This window comes from Rhea americana, unplaced genomic scaffold (assembly GCF_003343005.1).
Source record: "Rhea americana isolate MKP2758 unplaced genomic scaffold, rheAme1 scaffold_199, whole genome shotgun sequence".
NCBI classification, from domain to species: Eukaryota; Metazoa; Chordata; class Aves; order Rheiformes; family Rheidae; genus Rhea; species Rhea americana.
In genome coordinates, this window is record NW_028186138.1 from 1,233,541 (window position 1) to 1,253,065 (window position 19,525).

At 41.1% G+C, this 19,525-nt stretch overlaps 1 protein-coding gene across 2 annotated transcripts in view; it reads right to left on the reverse strand.

The window, feature by feature from the left end:
* Positions 1-16,583, reverse strand: part of DLGAP2 (DLG associated protein 2) — a 385,377-nt gene extending 368,794 nt beyond the window's left edge. For both annotated transcript variants that reach the window (XM_085303215.1, XM_085303214.1), the window contains exon 1: positions 16,521-16,583. The gene's annotated coding sequence lies outside the window, so the exon portion shown is untranslated. The remainder of the gene's footprint in view (positions 1-16,520) is intronic.
* Between the last annotated feature and the right edge of the window lie 2,942 nt (positions 16,584-19,525).

A 19,525-nucleotide genomic window follows, 5' to 3' on the forward strand; every position in this document is an offset into this window, starting at 1 on the left:
TTAGCAGTGAAGACTGAAGCAAAGAAGGCATTCAGTAATTCTGCCTTCTCCGTATCCCTTGTCACCAGGGCCACCACCCCATTCAGGAGCAGGCCCACACTTTCCTTAGTCCTCCTCTTGCTGCTGATATATTTGAAGAAGCCCTTCCTGTTGTCTTTGACATCCCTTGCCAGACTCAATTCCAACTGGGCCTTAGCCTTCCTCACCGCATCTCTACATACTCTGACTGCATTCCTATAATTCTCCCAAGTAGCCTGTCCCCTTTTCCACATTCTGTGTACTTTCTTCTTCTCTCTGAATTTGGCCAAGAGCTCCTTGCTCACCCTCGCAGGTCTCCTGCCCCTTTTGCTGCACTTCTTACTCACAGGGATGCACCGCTCTTGASCTTGGAGGAAGTGATGCTTGAATACTAGCCAGCTCTCCTGGACCCTCCTTACTTCTAGGGCCTTAACCCACGAGACTCCACCAGTTAGGTCTCTGAAGAGCCCAAAGGCCACTCTCCTGAAGTCCACGGTTGCAATCCTGCTTGTTGCCTTACTTCTYTCCTGCAGGATCCTGAACTCCACCATCTCGTGGTCACTGCAGCCAAGGCTGCCCYCAACCTTCACATCTCTRACCAGTCCCTCTCTGTTGGTAAGGACAAGGTCCAGCAGGACACCCTTCCTCGTWGGCTCCTCCACCATTTGTGACAAGAAGTTATCATCGATGCATTGCAGGATCCTCCTGGACTGTTTGTGCCTTGCTGTGTTGYCCTTCCAGCAGATGTCAGGGTGGTKGAAGTCCCCCATGAGAACCAGGGCCTGTGATCGTGAGGCTACCTCCAGCTGCCTATAGAAGGCCTCATCAACTTTCTCTTCCTGGTCAGGTGGCCTGTAGTAGACACCCACAACAGTGTCTCCCATGATAGCCTGCCMTCTGATCTTTACCCATAAGCTCTCRACTGCCTCCTCCTCCTCCCCACCTAGGCAGAGCTCGATACAYTCCAGTTGCTCTCTCACATAAAGATCAACTCCACCACCTTGCCTTCCTGGCCTGTCTCTCCTAAAAAGCACATATCCATCCATGGCAGCACTCCAGTCATGTGAGCTATCCCACCAYGTCTCTGTGATTGTAACRAGAGCATGGCCCTGWGAYYRCACACAGATCTCCAGCTCCTCCTGTTTGTTCCCCATGCTGCATGCATTGGTGTACAGGCATTTCAAAGAGGTGGTCATGCCTGCAGATTTCCCAGGAAGGGTGTAYGGGGGTCRCCCATAGCCATGTCCCAAACGCACATCCCCAGCTGCATGTATCCGTTGGAGGCCCCCCAACCCAACTTGTGTTTTATTGTCTACCCTGGCTGTATGACACCCCTCCCTCCCACCCTCCTACCTAGTTTAAAGCCCTCTTTACTAGGTTGGCCAWCCTGTTTGCAAAGGCAAATGTGCCCCGCTTGGTGAGGTGAATCCCATCTCTCCCCACCAGTTGTTGGCCTTCAAACCATGTTCCATGCCCATAGAATCCAAATCCCTGTTGCCAACACCAACAGCGTAGCCAGGTGTTGATTTGGGAAAGCTTTCTATTCCTTCTCCCACACCTCGCCTGAACCGGCAGGACCGATGAGAAGACCACTTGGGCTTCCGGACCCTTGACCACCATGCCCAAGGCCTTGAAGTCTTCTCTGATTGTCTCTAGTTTGCTCTCTGTATCGTTAGCACCCAAAGAGCAGCAGAGKGTAGTAGTCTGATGAGCAGACAAGCCTTGGTAGCCTCTCAGTCACATCTCGTATCCTGGCCCCCAGCAGGCAGCAAACCTCTCTAGAGGAGGGGACAGGTCGGCAGACAGGCACCTCTGTCCCCTCAGCATGGAATCACCCACTACAACCACTCGTCGCCTCTTCTGAGTGGTCACACAAGGCACAGCCTCAGACAGCTCAGTTGCTTCCCTTGAGGCCAGGTCCGGGTTCTCCTCATCCTGGAGTGCACTAAACCTGTTCTTCAACTGTAACTCCAGGTCTACAGGAGGATTAGGGRCCTTTCTTCTTTTTGTTCGAGAAGCATGTAGCTTCCAGACTTCTTCGACCATGCTGTGCTGTACTATTTCACACTTCACAGAGTCCTCCAGCAACTCCCCTGCTGCAGGGGATTGGGACTCCGGTGAGCAGCATGGTCCCTGAGGACGCCCTGTCTGTCTCCTGCTCACTTTCTCGCATGCTTCGCAGTCTGCTGACTTCATCCCRCAACTCCCTGACTTGATGACACAAATCGTCAACGTCAGCACACCTCTTGCAGGAGGGCGGACCATCAGTCCAGGCCTTCTGGAGAGGCTCCAAGCAATCCCTGCAGCCTGGGACCTGTAAGGCAGTGTCTGCTACAAGAGGCAATGTCTGGGTTGATGCTTCCAACACAGCTGATACAGCAGTTCTCACAGCAACTGGCAAATAAGCTTTACGGYGAGTTACAACCATGTTAGCAAGAGTGGGCGCTACTGGCACTGGAAGAAGATGTCCTCTTGCACCTAACTGCGCAAACTGCTGCCTCTGTTGGCTGCGTTCTGGGAGCTGCGCTCCAGGCCTGGCCCATAAATAGACCTCTTTCTACTACTGACCCACAGGGTACTTGATCCACCCTGAACAAGGGCTACCTGTGTCAAAAGCCCCAGCTCCCTCTATTCAGGGGCAGCTCGTTAGCAGTAGCTACGCCCAGCTACAGTGGGGGATAATTGCTGGGGCTTCTTCCAGGAGAGCCTAAGGCTTCCTGCAGTTGTCCTTGCCCAGCTCCCCTTGCCTGTTAGCAGRGTCACTCTCTAGTCCCCTCGTCCCACAAGGGTCAGCAGACCACARTGTCCAKCTCRGGCCCCAGAAGTTCAAGGCAGAGCCRAGACAGTGCTGYGCAAACTGCTGCGTCTGTTGGCTGCCTCTGTTAGCTGTGCTCTATAAATTGGGCTTTTCGTTTTCCTCTCCTTTCCCTCCACAACAGGGATGCAGCAAGGCTTCAAGCTACAATTTGTGTTTCTGAGGAAAGGATCAGTATCTTTCCTCATCTACCCCCAACTACTATCACTCACTAGTGTATTTTTAAAAGCATCTACCACTAAATAAATTTATCAGTTGATTTTGTCAAACACTTAACACAGTAGTTCTTCACCAAAATAAGCGTTACAAATTATCCATAGCAAAAAAAGTAACTAACTTTTCGTATAACAGTTTACTATAAGTTGCTGAAGTGAATTTAATATTACAAATGGAAGTAATATTAAGTAATAACATGACGGACTCATTGCCATATCGCAACACAATGGAAGAGTTCAGAACAAATTTCAGTTCCTGGAGTGCCAGTAATCTCTTCACCACACCCAAACCAAATATGCTTTCCCCAGACTAACTTTGTCTTTTTTTGGTTTTGATTTTTCCATCCCCAGCATTAACTCTCAACACATCTAAATAATCCCTCCCCCCTTATGCCATTTCCAAGGTGCCTCTTGAGCAGTCAGCCTTATCCATAAACCACCCAAGAAGTTGAATGTAGTCTGCAAAAGGCTCTGTTCAAAGTTGAAGAAAAGAAAAAAAAGATCCTATTTCAGTGAGGACACGATGCAGACAAGTAATTATTACTATTAGAATTTGTTTTACTCACTTTCCATTAATCAAAAACTCAAACTTCTGGAGGCTTAGGTCTGTTTATCTTCCGTGAAGAGAGAGCGAACATGGCCTTTCTAATACAGTACTGTGTATTTAGTTTAAACCTCAGTCTCTCATTATATAATTCAATGAGCCCCTAGGACTCTTTTTCCACATCTTAGTCTTTCAGAATCTGGCTATGCTTTTCAGCAGTGATAAGTGGTCCTGAAACTGGTTTCACAGAGGGAAGGTTCACTTCTAAAACAGAAGGTGAGATCAGTAATCTTGAGAAGTTCACTGCGTCCCTGGCAAGCGCAGAGCTTGCCTCCTCCAGCTCTCCAGTTTGTCGCACGTGCCTGTAAGACACAAGGACTGCAGCCCTGCCAAGGTGGTACTACATGCTCCTTTCTACAACCTGTCACTTCTGCCAGGTAGAGCAGCGGTAGGTGGAAGGGAGCTTCCTCAAAGGCTCTGCCATGTCTGGCAGTCCAGAACAGGACAGTGCTCTCACTGTTGCCCAAAATATTCAAGGACCGCAGTTGTGCATCACTCCAAAGAGGGACTCTCCACTTTGTGAGACATACTTTGTTCCATCTARAGCGAATCATTTACGCTTAGACAGCAGGCTATGCTCCCCCAGCCTCGCCCCTGGAAGGCCACACCACACAACCAAGGGGTTCAAAGAGTCCCAAGGGAAGTTTCACATCTCTGCATTAGCTAGAATAATTATACTTCTACATTTTCAGATTTTCCCATTTCTGAAGCACTTTATAAGCATTAGTAATCACTCACTACTCTGAGTTAAGTACGTATTAGCAGTAGTACTGTATTAACTGCTGACACATATCACCCCACTGTTGGTTTAGGAAAATGAATAAAGAGAGAAGCAAAAGCCCCTGATGTTAAAAGGTAATTCTTCAGTGAAAAGAAAATAGATACGTTACTGTTCGGGCGGTCAAATGCACAACACTTGTCACCTGAATAATTTTGACTGATCTTTATAAAATGAATCCCTACAAAAGTGGAGGCTTATAATGCAGTGTATTTGTTTACTGTACCTTCTTACTATTACAGTTTCCATAGAAACAGGATAGAGTTTGAAAATTTCAGCACTGGACAACAAATTCTAATGATCATTTTTAAATATATAATACTATATATTACATATATTTAAATATATAATATATAATGCTAATATATACTTAATGCTTGCAGAATATCAGCAAGATTTATATTCAAGTATATTAAACATGCATTGCCAGTCCTAATGCAGGGGTGTTTATGACTGTACATTATTTATAACTCTTCATGGTACCATGAAAACACTTCTTTTAACAGACATGAATAAACTATGAAAAACCTTTGTTTTCAGTCCACACCACACTAGTTYTTCTTCCTCAGGCTTTTCAGTTTCATGCAGCTTCCTCACATTGCCCTCCAAACAAGCAGGGGAGCAGAAAGTACTGAAGCATTTTGAACATCTATTTTCCCTTTCTCTGAAGCTTATGCGATATYTTATCCCTTACACTTATAATCACCTACAGCTTAATCATGATGTAATTTCTTCTGCTTTGTGGGCTGATTTCTGTGACTCACAATTTCCAAATATATTTGTGAAGGTGGTTCATGAATTAGCGTTCTGTCAGCTGAAGCCTCCAGCATTGTTCTACCCGTGTTCAGGATGGAGGTTCCTGGCTCACCAGAAGTTTTAAGGTACAGTACAAACGATCAGTCCTCAATTTATAAAGGTCACTCAAAAAGCAGTTACATAACATATGAAAGCCTGCAAATGCACCCATGGCTTTTTGTCATGCCATCATTACTCTTTGGTAAGTTTAGGTTTCCTTCACATACCACTAAAAAATCTTCCGATGATTCATCCCCAGGGTTTGCTGTCAGATGAGCACAGTTGCAAGTTCTGCTTCTCGTAGTTTCTATGGTACCGTACTCCTCCCTATGGCTTCCTCTCTGATTTCAGAGGTGTCTGAAAAAGGCAAAGAAGCCTTGCAGGGCCCTTATTTCTCCACTTTTCACAGCGCCTTCAGCCAACAACAAATTCACACTTCCTGAGCATTTAACCACACAAATCTAGCAATCTAATATAGATCAATGAGACTGATGTCATCTGCAAGTAACAATGCACATCTAATTTTATAGAACTATATTCACAGAGGTGTACTGACATATCATCTTATTTTATGCCAGAACGCCTTCACCTTCCTCTTCCCTGCCCACTGTCCTTTGCGTGAGGACAGTGCGCAAACAGGACAGGTTTTGCTGTCCCCCCTGTCCACGAGTTCTTCACCTGTTTGTCCTCACTGCTCCACAGCATTGCTCCTCTTGGCCAGCATCATGGGAGAGATTCTCCAAGATACGGCAGATGATCTGTCCCAGACAAAGCCATACTGAGAAAACTCAACCACACGTGTGAAAGCATTTGCCTGGTTTTAATTTCAAGTACACAGTGTGTAGCACTATCTCTGGTAATACGCTTCTGCAGTAACCACCGCTAACTTTGATGATCTTATGCATTATTGCTGCAGAAACGTTTGATATTTCCCATCACAACAGAAAGTAGACAAGTGGATAAATTACTGCCTGTTGTGCATGATTGTAGACATTAGCAGCTGTTATTTATAGTGCCTATTATGTTATAGTATCCCAAAAGACAGTAGAACCACGTCACACAGTATTACTACAAATAAAATCATTCCAGCACAGAAAAAAACATTTTAAGCTTATGGAGTATCATTGTAGTTTCTCTTTAAATAGAAAGAACGGACAGCTCAGATGTTTTGATAACAAAATGCATGTTTTAGTACTCTCCCCCCTACATACACTCCCAAGTAATACAAGAAATACAAAGGACAGGAGAAATTGTACATTAATAAAATAAGCTAAAAGAAAAAAAAATAACATCTGTAACTGTCCACAGTTACCATAGTGGAAGTGGGATGCATCTTTCYAGGAAAGGCAGCATTAGAAGAAAAGACAGATCTCATGTTTTTGTGGTATGGAGAGGYTTGTAGACCACATCGTTTCTAATCTGTTCCTCAATCCTAGGGTGTTAAATACAAGCCCAAAACATGCATCAGACTTTTCCAAATTAAGCAGCACTCCTTAGAGCAAACAAGCATTGCTTAGGCATTTTATAAAAATAAAAGCTAACTAACACTGAGTATCTTAGATACAGACCCAAATTCCCCATGCTCCTCGACAAATCCTAAAAATTAGGGGTAAGAGGGAGAGACAAACAAATGTGAGTTTGTTGAATTGGATATCTTTTTCAAAGTTAGAAATAACTGAAAAGTTAGGATAACAACCTATCTGAGCAAATGAATTATGGTTTAAGAAAATAAATCATGCTACCAAAAGAAAAAAAGGAATATAATCAAGATGTTAAGAAGTCAGCAGCAAATAAAAATAACTACCATATCTATTATTTCAATGCTTTGCAGAATTGAATTAGGTATAATTAACGCATGCCAGATAAAAAAACCTGTCCAATCTTCTGAGTTGCCTCCACAGCAGCCAGAGCGAGGCCAGACATTACTGAAACCGGGAGCAAAGATATTTCTATGTAGGCATYCCCAAGACCTGTAAAGGGGAGGGAGTAGTATCTTTCGTACTATAAACAAAGCTGTGTTCCCCAATAGCAGGGAAATACCAGTGTGATCCACTGTAACTGTGCGAAACCAAGGAACCCAGGACTACTCTGGCATTACTGCTATATTCCTATGAGACCTGTATGAGCTCTCTGTGCTCCTTTCTGTTAATTGGTAGCTAGTCTACAAAACAGTACTAACATCTTATCTCTTTCAAAAACACATTTTACCTTACTCGCTGTGCTGAGTAGAAATTTCTATCTTTTGATTTCTCTGCTCAATTACATGCTCTTTAACTCTACCCACACACTGCATTGTGTTGGCAAGTCATACATTTTGGCAGTGGACTTCAAAACTGTATTGCTCCTCAAGAAATGCCTGCGCATAGTATACTTACACACACATACACTCCCCCTCAGCCCACATGATTTATATACTGCCTAGGCAACCATTTCACAAATAGATGGAACCACTAAAAAACAAAAATCCCAAACTCTGGCATATAGAAATCAGTCATTCTACATAGTGGTTTCATTTAGCAATACTTACTTWGTAACATTACTAACAGGACCATAGTTACCAGAGTTGTATGCAGCTTGTGCTGCTGATGGTATGCATTTGTTATCTCTTCCTTCAGTAGCTTCACTGCACACACTGGGAATGATTTATAAAACATTTCAGAAATAAAGGTCAAGTAAGTTTTCTTACAAAGGATGATGTTTTCTGGAGAGAATTTCCTTCCTACACACCTTCAGCCACCAGGGCTTTTACTATGTTAGACAAAGAAACTGCAAACGTATGTACTCATGCACTTTTCTGCCCCTGGAATTAAACTTCATTGAGTTAATGGAGTGCTTTCGTCATTCCCTGCTCCCCCCACACATTTACTTGCCAACGCACATGCAAAGGTGTGACTGTTGTGAAAATCATACGTTATAGTTACTGGTTCATACTGAGTTCCAAAAGCACAGGGGTAGTCAGCACTCACMTTTTAGGGAAACATGTTCTATTGATCTTGGGGCATTTAATGCAGCATCTAAACATCAGTGAATTCTTCAGGGTTTTTTTAAGACTATGTAATTGGTAAAGAAGCACACCTATGACTTCTCTAATAGTAATGAGTGGGAAAAACCATCTCTCCAGAGGACCTGATTATAGCAAAGGATCCTGAATACCAGAAAGTACTTTGGACTAAGCTCACCACCCAGCTAGGATACTCTGCAAAAACACTAGCAGCAGGCTGTATAAAAAATCTAAATCCACTAGGACTGGGCAGTCCTAAAAATCTAAATCCACTAGGCTGGCTTGAGACTGAAGGTGTGGAGGTCCTTAGTTCCTGCTAGACATCTAGCAATACTAAGAAGTCCAAAATGACCCAAGGAAAAGCAAGCTGATGTTGGAAAATTTCTTACACAGCCTGCTGGTTCTGTCTTAACATTACTGCAAACTGTCTGCATTTCAGCTTTTGCCAATGGCTCCTTATTCAGGTGCTGAATCTCTGAGAGAAAGTGAACTAACTAATGACATAACCTTTACGGCTAGTACCATGTGCTGCTGAACATACCCTCACACTAAAGTAGAGGAAAACACTGAAGGAAGTTTGAGTATTAATCTTACATTCACGCTGTGGGCTGACATGCTGAGGAGAACGGAATCAGGATATCAAGAAGTGGAAACCCACTCACTCAGRAATATTAAAATAAAAGATTTCAGTATCTTTACTCAAACCTCCCTATTTTTAACAATTTAAAATAAATCTTACTCATCCCTGCTATCAGATCACCATTCCAGAACCACACTCCTACTTAATCCCTGGGCCTCCCCTTGCCCCCCAAAAACAAAATAGACCTCCATACACAAACACTTAAGTCTATATCCATATATATATCCAGTCAAACAAGTCTTCTAGAAGCAGAAAGGTCACGGACTATGGTATATGAGAGTTTCTGTAGTGTAAAAACTGTTACATGAGACATCTGGATAACAGCTAATCAAATATCATGTCATGTGTAGAGAACTGTTTACAATTTCTGCTACACCCTGTATTCTTTTTTAAACAAATCCAGGTCAAATTTAGATGTATGCTAGTATATCATAAAAAAAGAGTGAAAAAGTGGAATTGCTTAGCCTAGATGAGGAAACCTATAGGGAGGGAAGAAAAKATAACCATCTTCAGACATATAAAGGGTATCTGCAAGGAGCTAAGAAAAAGAATGCACTTATTGTCTGTTAAGGAGCTTAATTTGCAGCAAGGAAAATTCAGGTTATGTATAAGGAAAAGTTTTTGCTGGGAGATCAGTGAAGCTGAATAAAAGCCTGGATAGGCTACAAAAATCCATGAAGAAAGATGTAGGTATAGCTGATCCTGCTTTGGGGTATGACATGACATAGGCCTGGACTCTTCCTGTTCTTCATTTATGCTAGTTTCATTTATCACTTTTGGCCAATGCAAGAGAAACAGTGGTGTGCCTCAGAGAGCCTGGACCTCCTCTTCCCGAGGAAAAGCTAACRTGAAGCATAGGGTAAGGTTCAACCAGTGGGGAAAGGGCAAGAGAATGACTATGAGAATATGATGCTTGCAGTAACTAGATAGTTTACATCACCATGTTCACAGCTGTATAGTCTCCACAGTCCTGACTTTGCTTATGTGGTAGATTCAGAAATGCAGAGGAAAAGAGAAGAAAAAGCAGCAGTCTCCAGGGAAAAAGAGAAATGTTAAGTTCGGAATGCATTAGATGACATCTTTTGTTTCAAATTCAATCTRAGTATTTAAATTAGCCCTTCTCTGAATTTTTTCCTCACCCCAGTTAATGTGCCACCAATTAACTACTGCAACATTTTTCATAATGCAAGCAACATTTTGGCAAGAAGTTCCACCAGTTGATACTGCCTYACCCCTTCATCAGTTTAGCCTTGCACAGTCCAGTCCGATTCTCCCTTCTTCACACTTTATTGGTGAGCCCATAAACCTCTAAAGAGTTACAAGAATAAGTATTGTTCAAAGTAGCTTGACTGTCATGAAAAAAATATATTTTTTTAAATAAAAGCCAGTGCTACGTAACTAGCCATCTAAAAGCAAAACAACCTTGATACCAATGTAGGAGAACTTCCGGATTAAATAGAAGATTAAGAAAATACTTACCCTTGCTTTATTCTCACCCCTCTAATTCCCATTTCCATGGAAACAGGGCTGGAAAGTACCAGCAGGCAGTCTGCAGCTGAGCATCTGAATGAGCACGCTAATGTTGAACTCAGCAAGCAGACAGCAGGTGAAGCCTGCAGGAACTGTCTAAAATCTATAGCTACATTTTAAAAGTAAAAGGACAGTCTGAAGTTAAGCAAAGGACTTCTAAACAGGATTATACATAACCCAGGTGAATATTCTTGTATTGCACTAGCAGATAATCTAATTCCTTTTCCTGTAAAACAGAGGAATAAAATTGCTATATCTCACGGACACATACATCATGATTAATGATCAGATGCAACACACCAGTGATTTTTTTTTTATGAAAATTTTTTTTTATCCTAACTTTGGCTTCTAAACCTTATCATGTAACTCTTTCTCTGAGAAATCTGAGACTGAGAAATCAWCCTGGCTGCTGTACTGTTCATACATATGCATTTTCAGCCTAGTCATTTGGATAGCTCTTTTTATAAACAGGCATTGTCTTTGAATAAAGAAATATATATATACATGAAAATAATTAACTAGTAGTTAGTCACATATTTGCTAATTATAAACCATATTGCTATTGAGTACCAATCCATACTCCTTTTATTTCAAAAGTAACTAAAGCAACCCAATTGTAGATATATTGGGGAGGGGGGAAGAGAGCGGAGGGAGGAGAAGCAATTTTAGCTTCTTTACCCAATTTAGTAAAGCTTCATGGGGGAATTCTTTTTAATATCATTTTAGATTTTTCCCTCATCCAATATTTGCTCTTCAAGCAAGAGGAATAAAAGCAAACAAGAGAAGGGTAACACATTACTGTCTTGGGCAATATTTTACCCAAACAAGATTGGTTAGTATTAAACTCCTGATTTTGTACCTAAAGCAATTACCACCTTTTCAAATAGATATTATCCATTCTTTGTAGAGAACAGAACATTGAAACAAAGTGTAACCAATGCGATTTTAGCCAACACAGTGGACAAAAAAATGATTGTAACAAGAGATTCAATGTCTTGTGAAAGTTCAGTATCAGCACGTAAGAGCTGGTCTGAAAATGGATGATGAATAAAAAGCATGTGACAGAATAAATCCATTTTTTACAAGAGTCCTATTTAAACTTTAACAGAGATATTGTCAGAATCAAATCAGTCAGGTTCATGTAGGCACACTTCACCATCAGAGAGGAAATCCAAGCTTAAAGTCTCAGAGAACTAATCAACCCAATAAACATTTAGTGAGTATTGATTCCTTCCTTTTGGGGGATCTGTAATGGAAAGAACGAGCCCAAATTTAGCAGTCCAAAACATATTAAACTCACAAATACGATACAAAAGCATAGATAGAACAGCACAGGAGCTGTTTGTCCAATTTTATTGTATCACATGAAACTAATAATTACGCATCAAGAATGCAAAACTGACAATCAAAGCATACAGATATCAGTATCTCTGCAGTGTARTAACGTCCATTTAACCATTGTAGCAATAGCAAAAACTCCATAGAGCATATTCTGATAATGATTCCCRTTGATAACTCATTTTATACTACACTAAATACATTCGTATTTGCTTTAAGGATTTTACTCTGTCAGATCAGGATACAAGGAGTAGTAGCGTAAACAAGACTCACACTCCACAGAATTCACTTGTCTCCTCTAAGTCTTCTTAAACRTAGCATACACATAAACATAGCATACATACAAAGCATATGCTTTCACATATATGTTTTCTATTTTTCTACAGATAGAGCAACTCACATATACCACCTGAGGAGCTCTAACCATTTAAAGAAAGGCTGGGAAATAAAATAATATAAAATAAAAAGAAAACATACACATTAAGAAACACTATCCGACTTTTCTGACTTTTTCTTTTCTAAATTGACTTTGTTTCAAAGCTGCATTCCTACCCCTYAGGAGTATTAAAAGGAATGAGTATGTTGTATTAAAAAGCTAACAAGCGTATCTGGATACACTATCTTCATTTCCAGGGTGGAAACAAAGTGCACTGCTCATACTAYGTAAAGATGTGATCAAACCGTATCACAACCGCAAACCTTGCCAAGAGCCCAGAGGAGAAGGGCAGTGTTAGTACCTGGCTACCGGTTATAGAAATTATCTTGGGAGTAAAAAAAAGGGGGCAGGGGAGGGAAGGAGGCTTCTGACTTAGCTGAAGAGCTCCTGCAGGTAAGGGATGGATGGTTGTCAGGAAATATTTACAAAGAAATTAGAGCTGGCAGCATGGCCTGCATGTGTACTCAGAGGGTAGTGGGTGTCCCTCAAAAGGAGTGGGTTATTAGTCCCAGCTGGAGCTTGAGAGAGAGGAATATAATTCAAGGAAACGAGCAAACTGCTCCCCACCAGGTCATTAGTACCTTTGCAGTGTTTCCCTTCACAGTCCTCTCAGTAACACCTGTACAGAGCATGTAACTGCTTTTCTTCCCATTAACTTTATAACTGATAATTCACTGCAGTTGTTACTGGCTGGTTAACTTGTGGGGTATGGGAAGAAACCAAGAAGGAACATCAACACAGCTCTTAAACTGTGGTTGAGGAATACGAAAAGTAACTACAAAATAAGGTTTCTGATCCAGGACCTTTTGTCTTGAGGTGCAGAGCACGTGACAAACGCAGGTTCTGCGTACAAGCATAACATGGTAGCGAACATACATTATACAAGTCAATATTATTGGCACTTTTAATTTAATAAAGAAAATATATTCATGATTAAGGAGAATCCACAAATAAATACAACTCAGGAAATGAAATGTCCATATCTAATAATAAAAACTTAATGAAAGCAACCAACTTGCAACATTCAGTATTTTTACTTAGAGAATGGGATTTTATAAATGCTTTGCATGTTTGAAAACATGAATCATGCTTTCACCTTTGAAATGTCAAGTCTTGCGTAACTATAGAGTATCACCTTCAGAAACTCCATTGCTACCTAAGAGCTGAGTAAATCTGTCTTTTGAAAAGCTCAGCTCTGCAGGAAATGCTTTTACAGCCAGGTTATAAACAYTGAAAATAAGAGTTCATAGCAAAAATTTTTACATGCCTTCACATGAGGAACATGATCAGCAATTACACAAACTTTTCTTCCCATGCATAATTCTGTATTTTGATTTGTAAATATAAGATGTCAAGGCTGAGAGCACAAATGTTGCCACTTCAAGCTCTTACATAGTGTTAGAAGAGTGATTAGGATGTGCAGCTTCCTAGGTTATGGGTAATCCAGGACCACTGGATTCAAGAACTAATTACAGATATTCCCTGCGAACTGCCATGAAGCTAGGCCTGAAATGCGGCTCGAGGAAGGGCTGGCCTGGCAGCACTGGTCCTGTTGCTCACAAGGACTCATGCCTGGGCTGCAGCTCCTGTGCTGGGACCATGGCAGAGGCTGGCTGTAGCGGACACTTGAACCAACAGCTCCAGAACCCAAGGCTGGAAATTACTGAACTACTGTGTAAATATAAACAAGTGGGGAAACTACTACTGTGTTTCTCCCTTTCATCCATCCTAGACCCCCTAGCACGTGTGTTCTTCCCTAATGGTTTGGGAGATCTAATTTCATGCTTCTTCAGTTTTCTCCCATTTCCCCTCTCCCAAGTCCACTTCTCTTCCTCATTCTCTCCTTGTTAGTAGGAACAACACCTAAGTCTGCACAATCCTAAATTCCTCCAAACATCAGCAGCTGAACACAAACACAGATTTGAAGCATGCAATTAGGTCACTTTTCTAGGCTCTGGACAACATCATATAAGATGTATATGCTTGCATGCAAATAGCAAGTTTCAGGTTTACATCTATTAGTTAATCTCTTTTTCATAGCGTAGACTAGAGGATTCAGATATAATCATACTAGAAAATGGCTCACCTATATCTACTATACTCAATCAGTCAAACTCAGCTTCCCAACAATCTAAATCTAGCACTATGAAGTAGTTTGAAACTGCTGCGATCTCCATTAAAGCACCAACACGTAGGAGATAGGGATATGAAAGGGCAAAGAATGGATGTACAGCCTTGATTCACCGCTCTAAGCTCTACATAAAAGGGCGAATAGTATGGGAAGTAAATTGCACCCTTCCTTTCAGGGCTACAAATAAACTCCCGCTGAGGCATGTGAAAGTCAGTTCTTTTTGTAAGAGAGCTCCTAGAGAGCACAGCTCTCCTCATGAAGAACATATTGACAAAGTCTACGCATCCAAAACTCTGGTGCGAGGGCTTGCAACCAAGCTAACACACAGTTCATCTCTTCAGCTTTGTTGAGCTTCTTTTGTATTGGGGTCCAGCAACTGCATCTGTAACCTGCTAGAAATTCAGTCATTTTTTTTCATCTAGAAAGGAACAGAAAATCTCCCACATCCTATTTGACCTTTTATTCTTCTCCTCTCCACCGCGTATTTATATGCCATAAATGGGGAAAATGGAACACCTGCATTATTTAGTTTGCCACCTGCTGGCAATTCAGAGCTACATAATACGCACGCATAAAAAATACTTTTCCTSGCAGTCACATAGAAGCAACAGAAGTTATAGTTATCTTCATGGTTAAGTGTGCTTGAATTGTACAGCAATTTTTACATATCAAAAACTGATAGGATTCCTCTTTAAATTGCTTAGGTCAAATTTTCCCAAGCCAAATCTTACACTAACAAGCTCCTTCCTCTCACAGAYCCAAATGCAGGCACTTTTGAAGGTGACTGGGATTTGGTAGGTGGTTGGTATTTTAGATAAACATCTTCCTAAATATTGATTATAAAGACATATTTCACTCTGTCTAGATAAAGGGTCTGATTCTAACTGCCCAGCTCCAGATAATCACCTCAGATAACGCTGCCTTTGAGATCTAGTCGAAACACTTACATACAAGTCAAGAGGAGTTTTGCTGTTGACAGAACTTGGATCAAATTTTTATATTACAGATACAACTAAACAACAAAAAAAAAAGATGATCAGACACAAATTATAGATTACAGATCCTCAGGCACAGATTTGGCTGTGGTCATTACAGAGTGCTTCTTAAGTAGAGCTTCCAGGAAAATTTGAAAAGAATATAAAGGCCAAAGTCTGTCTACAATCTGTTCAGTAATTACAAAGTTTCAAAGTCTTGCTGGAAGAAGCATATTATTATTTGTCTTACTATAATGTACTCCTCTCATCTTCACAGATGAAAATGAAAATGAGATTTCAACTTTTCTTTGAGCAGTTGCAGGTAACCACAAGTCACACAACAGTTCAACACAGGTGTCATGTTCCCTATGCAATTATGCTCACTGCAAATCATACTTGAAATTCTAGTAATAAAAAGCCAAGGAACAAAACTGGTTTTGTTTTAATTAGCTACTTGGGGTGAACAGGAGTGAAAGCTTAAGAGACACAACCATTCATATATATTCTATTAAACAGATAGTCAAAATAAGCTATATTATTCCTTTTCTTCTGAAATTAATCTATTAAATCATMTTCACAGTTTCACATGCAATCAGTAAAATCAAATTCATAAAATTCTAAGAAGGATTCTAAATCTTGTTGTAAAAGAAATTGTTTATCCTGCAATAATTTGAATTTAAATCATTTCTTTCTCATGTTATTGTTCTCGTCAATTGATTTCCTCAGATCACAAACTTACTGCTTTAAGTCTCCTKCACAATAGCAAGGCATCGTTAATGATAGTCTCTCAAAGTGTGTTAGATTCTGCTCTTTTATTCTCTGGGAAATAAGCATAATGCAAATATTTATCTGCAGTTAGTTACATGTAAAACTTACTGCTTAGCACCTTTGTGAATCAAAAGGACCAGTCTGCGGAGAGATTCCAGTTTTAAACCTCTCTCCTTGCCAAAAACATACCTTTAAAACTAACACTGCAGACTGTTCAAAGGGATCATACAAAGACCTTTATAAGCAAGAACTGATTGCAGTCTCTACCAAACAGCTAACTCCTGAAATTTTACAGAAGAAAAAATCTTCACATGAAAGTAGATCATTTAAACAAATTAAGTATCCAAGTTTTCACTTCCTTGAAGACAACTTCAGTGACTACGACTATTAAGCACAAATTCTCTATTCTGTTGTTTTGTGTTTGTATTTCTCCTTATAACAAACAAGCTATATTAACTTTTTAAGAAAAAAGTTTACCTGTATTCCTGTCAGGTAAAATACAGCAATGCTTCTGCAGTATGCCAGGCAGAACCTATTGCAACAAAGAAACAGACATTAATACTCATACCTTTTTTAACATTATCTAAAGAAGAGCTGATATTTGTTGCGGTGTGCATCTGACCAAGCTTGGTGTTCTCATTTTGGATAAGAATCAATTATTATACAACGCAGATTTTAACCCCACTCATTAGGAGGCATTCTTATGAATCCAGAGGAGATTCTTATGAAAATAGCTGATCCTAATTGCCTGCAAAGCTCGTCTTACCTTCTCCCATGGAGAACAATATTAAAAAGTGGAGCAAAAGAACATAAGCACATAATTAAATGTGCTGAGCTTAAAGCAAGATAATATACTACCAGTCAATGAAGCTGCTATTCCTGGCCTTGCATATGTTTAGCTCTCCCCAGTTTTGAAGTAAATTTTGTAAGCTTTGCTTCTTTTTTTGAACTTTTCTCTTGTAGTTGTGATTGGTTTAACACACAGACCATTGCAGCAGCTCAGCTGTGAATTAATGTATTGAGTCAGAACWCTGCAACTGTATTTACTCATTTATCCTTACCCATGCTGTTAACATCTACTGATGGACAAACAAAGTAGGAAGGCCAGTAAATCTCCCATATGTTTATTCTAAAGCTTGTCTATAACATTTTTATAGGCAGGAAAACAGAACCTTGTTAGYGTATGTATTTTATTGCTCTTTAATATACACTGCAGATCATCCAACAACTCACATTSCAAAAATCATTTGACTGGTATTTTTCTATGAACCAGTCAGAAAAGCACACACTGGCAGAGCTTCACTCTTCTCTAAGTAAACACAACTGGACTGCAATTACAAGCCCTAAGTCTGAAGAGATCCAAATAATATAAAATAACCCAAACCCAGAGACCTGCCAAGAAACCTGAATTTTAAACGTACATCAGGAGTTTTGCATGTATGACCTTGGGCAAATCATCAAGGACACACAAGGCAGCCACCTTCCGCAGCCCCACTAAGAAGTGGGTTGCTGGGCTTTAAATGATCCATTCTAGGAGAGTGCCCACAGCTCTCACCAATAACTGCTTAAGTTCCTATTCTTAAAAATCAGGACTTACTTACTATATAACCAACTAACTTTGCAAATTCAATAATGTATCCAGAAAGAGAGGTGATATGTTTTAGTTTATACCTAYAGAATTCAGGATGTCCCCTATCTAAAAAATGCCCAACAGTATAATACTCCTCCCAGCTACTGCAGACATTAGTACTGGCTRTCATTTTTATTATAAGTGCATCACAAATTTCTTTACAGTATCTGAATTATAAATGAAATGGTACTATTTGCTAGAATTTTCCCTTGCAAACGGTTCTCCTAAAGAGGTGCTGGAGTCTGTTAGGCCAGCTTTCTTTCCTGAACTTTTTTTTAAAGATGAAAGAATACGGAGGGGGGGGGGTCATCAGAAGACAAGATTTTGATGATGACTCAGTGTACAAAATAACCTGTGYTAGGAAATGTTGGGACCATCCCTGATGTTTCAAGATGAATACTAACAGCCATTTGATTTAATATGACTTCCTTTTGATGAGCTAATAAACACAGTCACTGTATATGTAAAAACAGCAGATGTCTCATGAGAGTATTGCCTACAATACCTTTTATTAGTCATTTTGTCCATTCAGTGGGGTAAAAGAAAGCAAGGGATAGCTAAAGCACAGGGCTTAAGAGCAGGAGGGAGGAATCACAAGTCCTCTCTTCAGCRGCATTACTGACTATCTGCATGGTCCATAGTTTTTGCAGACCGTCTCTCATAAACATGGGACAGTGGATATTGTTCCTTAGCGCTGTCAGCTTTAGCTTACTATAAATCACTGAGGGTCAAACTCCACAAGACAGCATTTCACTTTCCAGACACCTAGTTCCTTTAATTAACACCACCACCACCACCACCCCCAGATTGGTAGGAAACTCAAACATGCAAGGAAAGATACGATCCTCAACTTGTGGTTCACCACGTCCACCACGCTGAGATGCCAAGGGCAGCCGGTAAGAAATGCMGAATTTTCCCAGCACCACTCCCAGCTCTTAACACGTCCTTAGAGCCTCGCTCTTATTCAGAGGCAGGCACTGAAGCCACCTGTTTTGGTGCAGAGGACTGGCTCTGGTGCTGCCTGTCGCTACAGAAAGGATCAGGCAGCTTTGGACACATCCACCCAGCCCAAAGCCCTTGCTTCTGAGGAGAGCGGCAACAGGAGCTCAAGTACTGAATATTGCCTGAACAGTCAAAGAGGACGGCTCTCCTTGCTGCAGCTGAAGCTCTGGACTTTCCTTCCCCTTCCCTCCTCACCCCTTCTCAGCAGAAACACCAGCCCACAGCTTCAGCAGCAGCACGGTTTCCACCATCCCTTACTTCCCCCCCCATCTGCTGCCTCCATTTCTCCTCTTGCCAGCAGTGACCTGCACTTGAAGTACCTATTTTAATCTCAGTCTGAAATCTACAGCTAACATCCTCCACAATGCTGCCAGCAYCCTTCTAACCGTAGCTCAAAGTTAAATAGATTTTACTTTGCTATTTCAGAGAAAAAGTCAATTAAAAAAATATGCTCTCAGATGGCCTCTGTAAACTCACCCTTCAGGTGACCCTTTAAAGTCTGCAGACCCTATTACTTTCTACCACACAGGAGCCCAGCATAACTGCTGTTTGGAAATGCTGTGTTTCCAAGCACTGAGAACATCTCCAGTATTTGTATTAAGCCTTCGAAGTTCAGGAAGGAAAATACTTTAGGGCCTAGAGACATGCTTATTTACCACAGGAAATGCTCTTCCCGTTTGGCCAAGGTGAACATGATGAGAAGTCTAAGAGCGAGACACGCGCTGCCCTCGCGGCAGCACCACGGTTGCTCCCCTGCGGGCATTTCCACACGCGCTCCAGTAACCCCAGTGGGGGACTCCGGATGCTGCGAACACCTCGGCTTGTAACCCCCCGAGCACAASAAATTAAA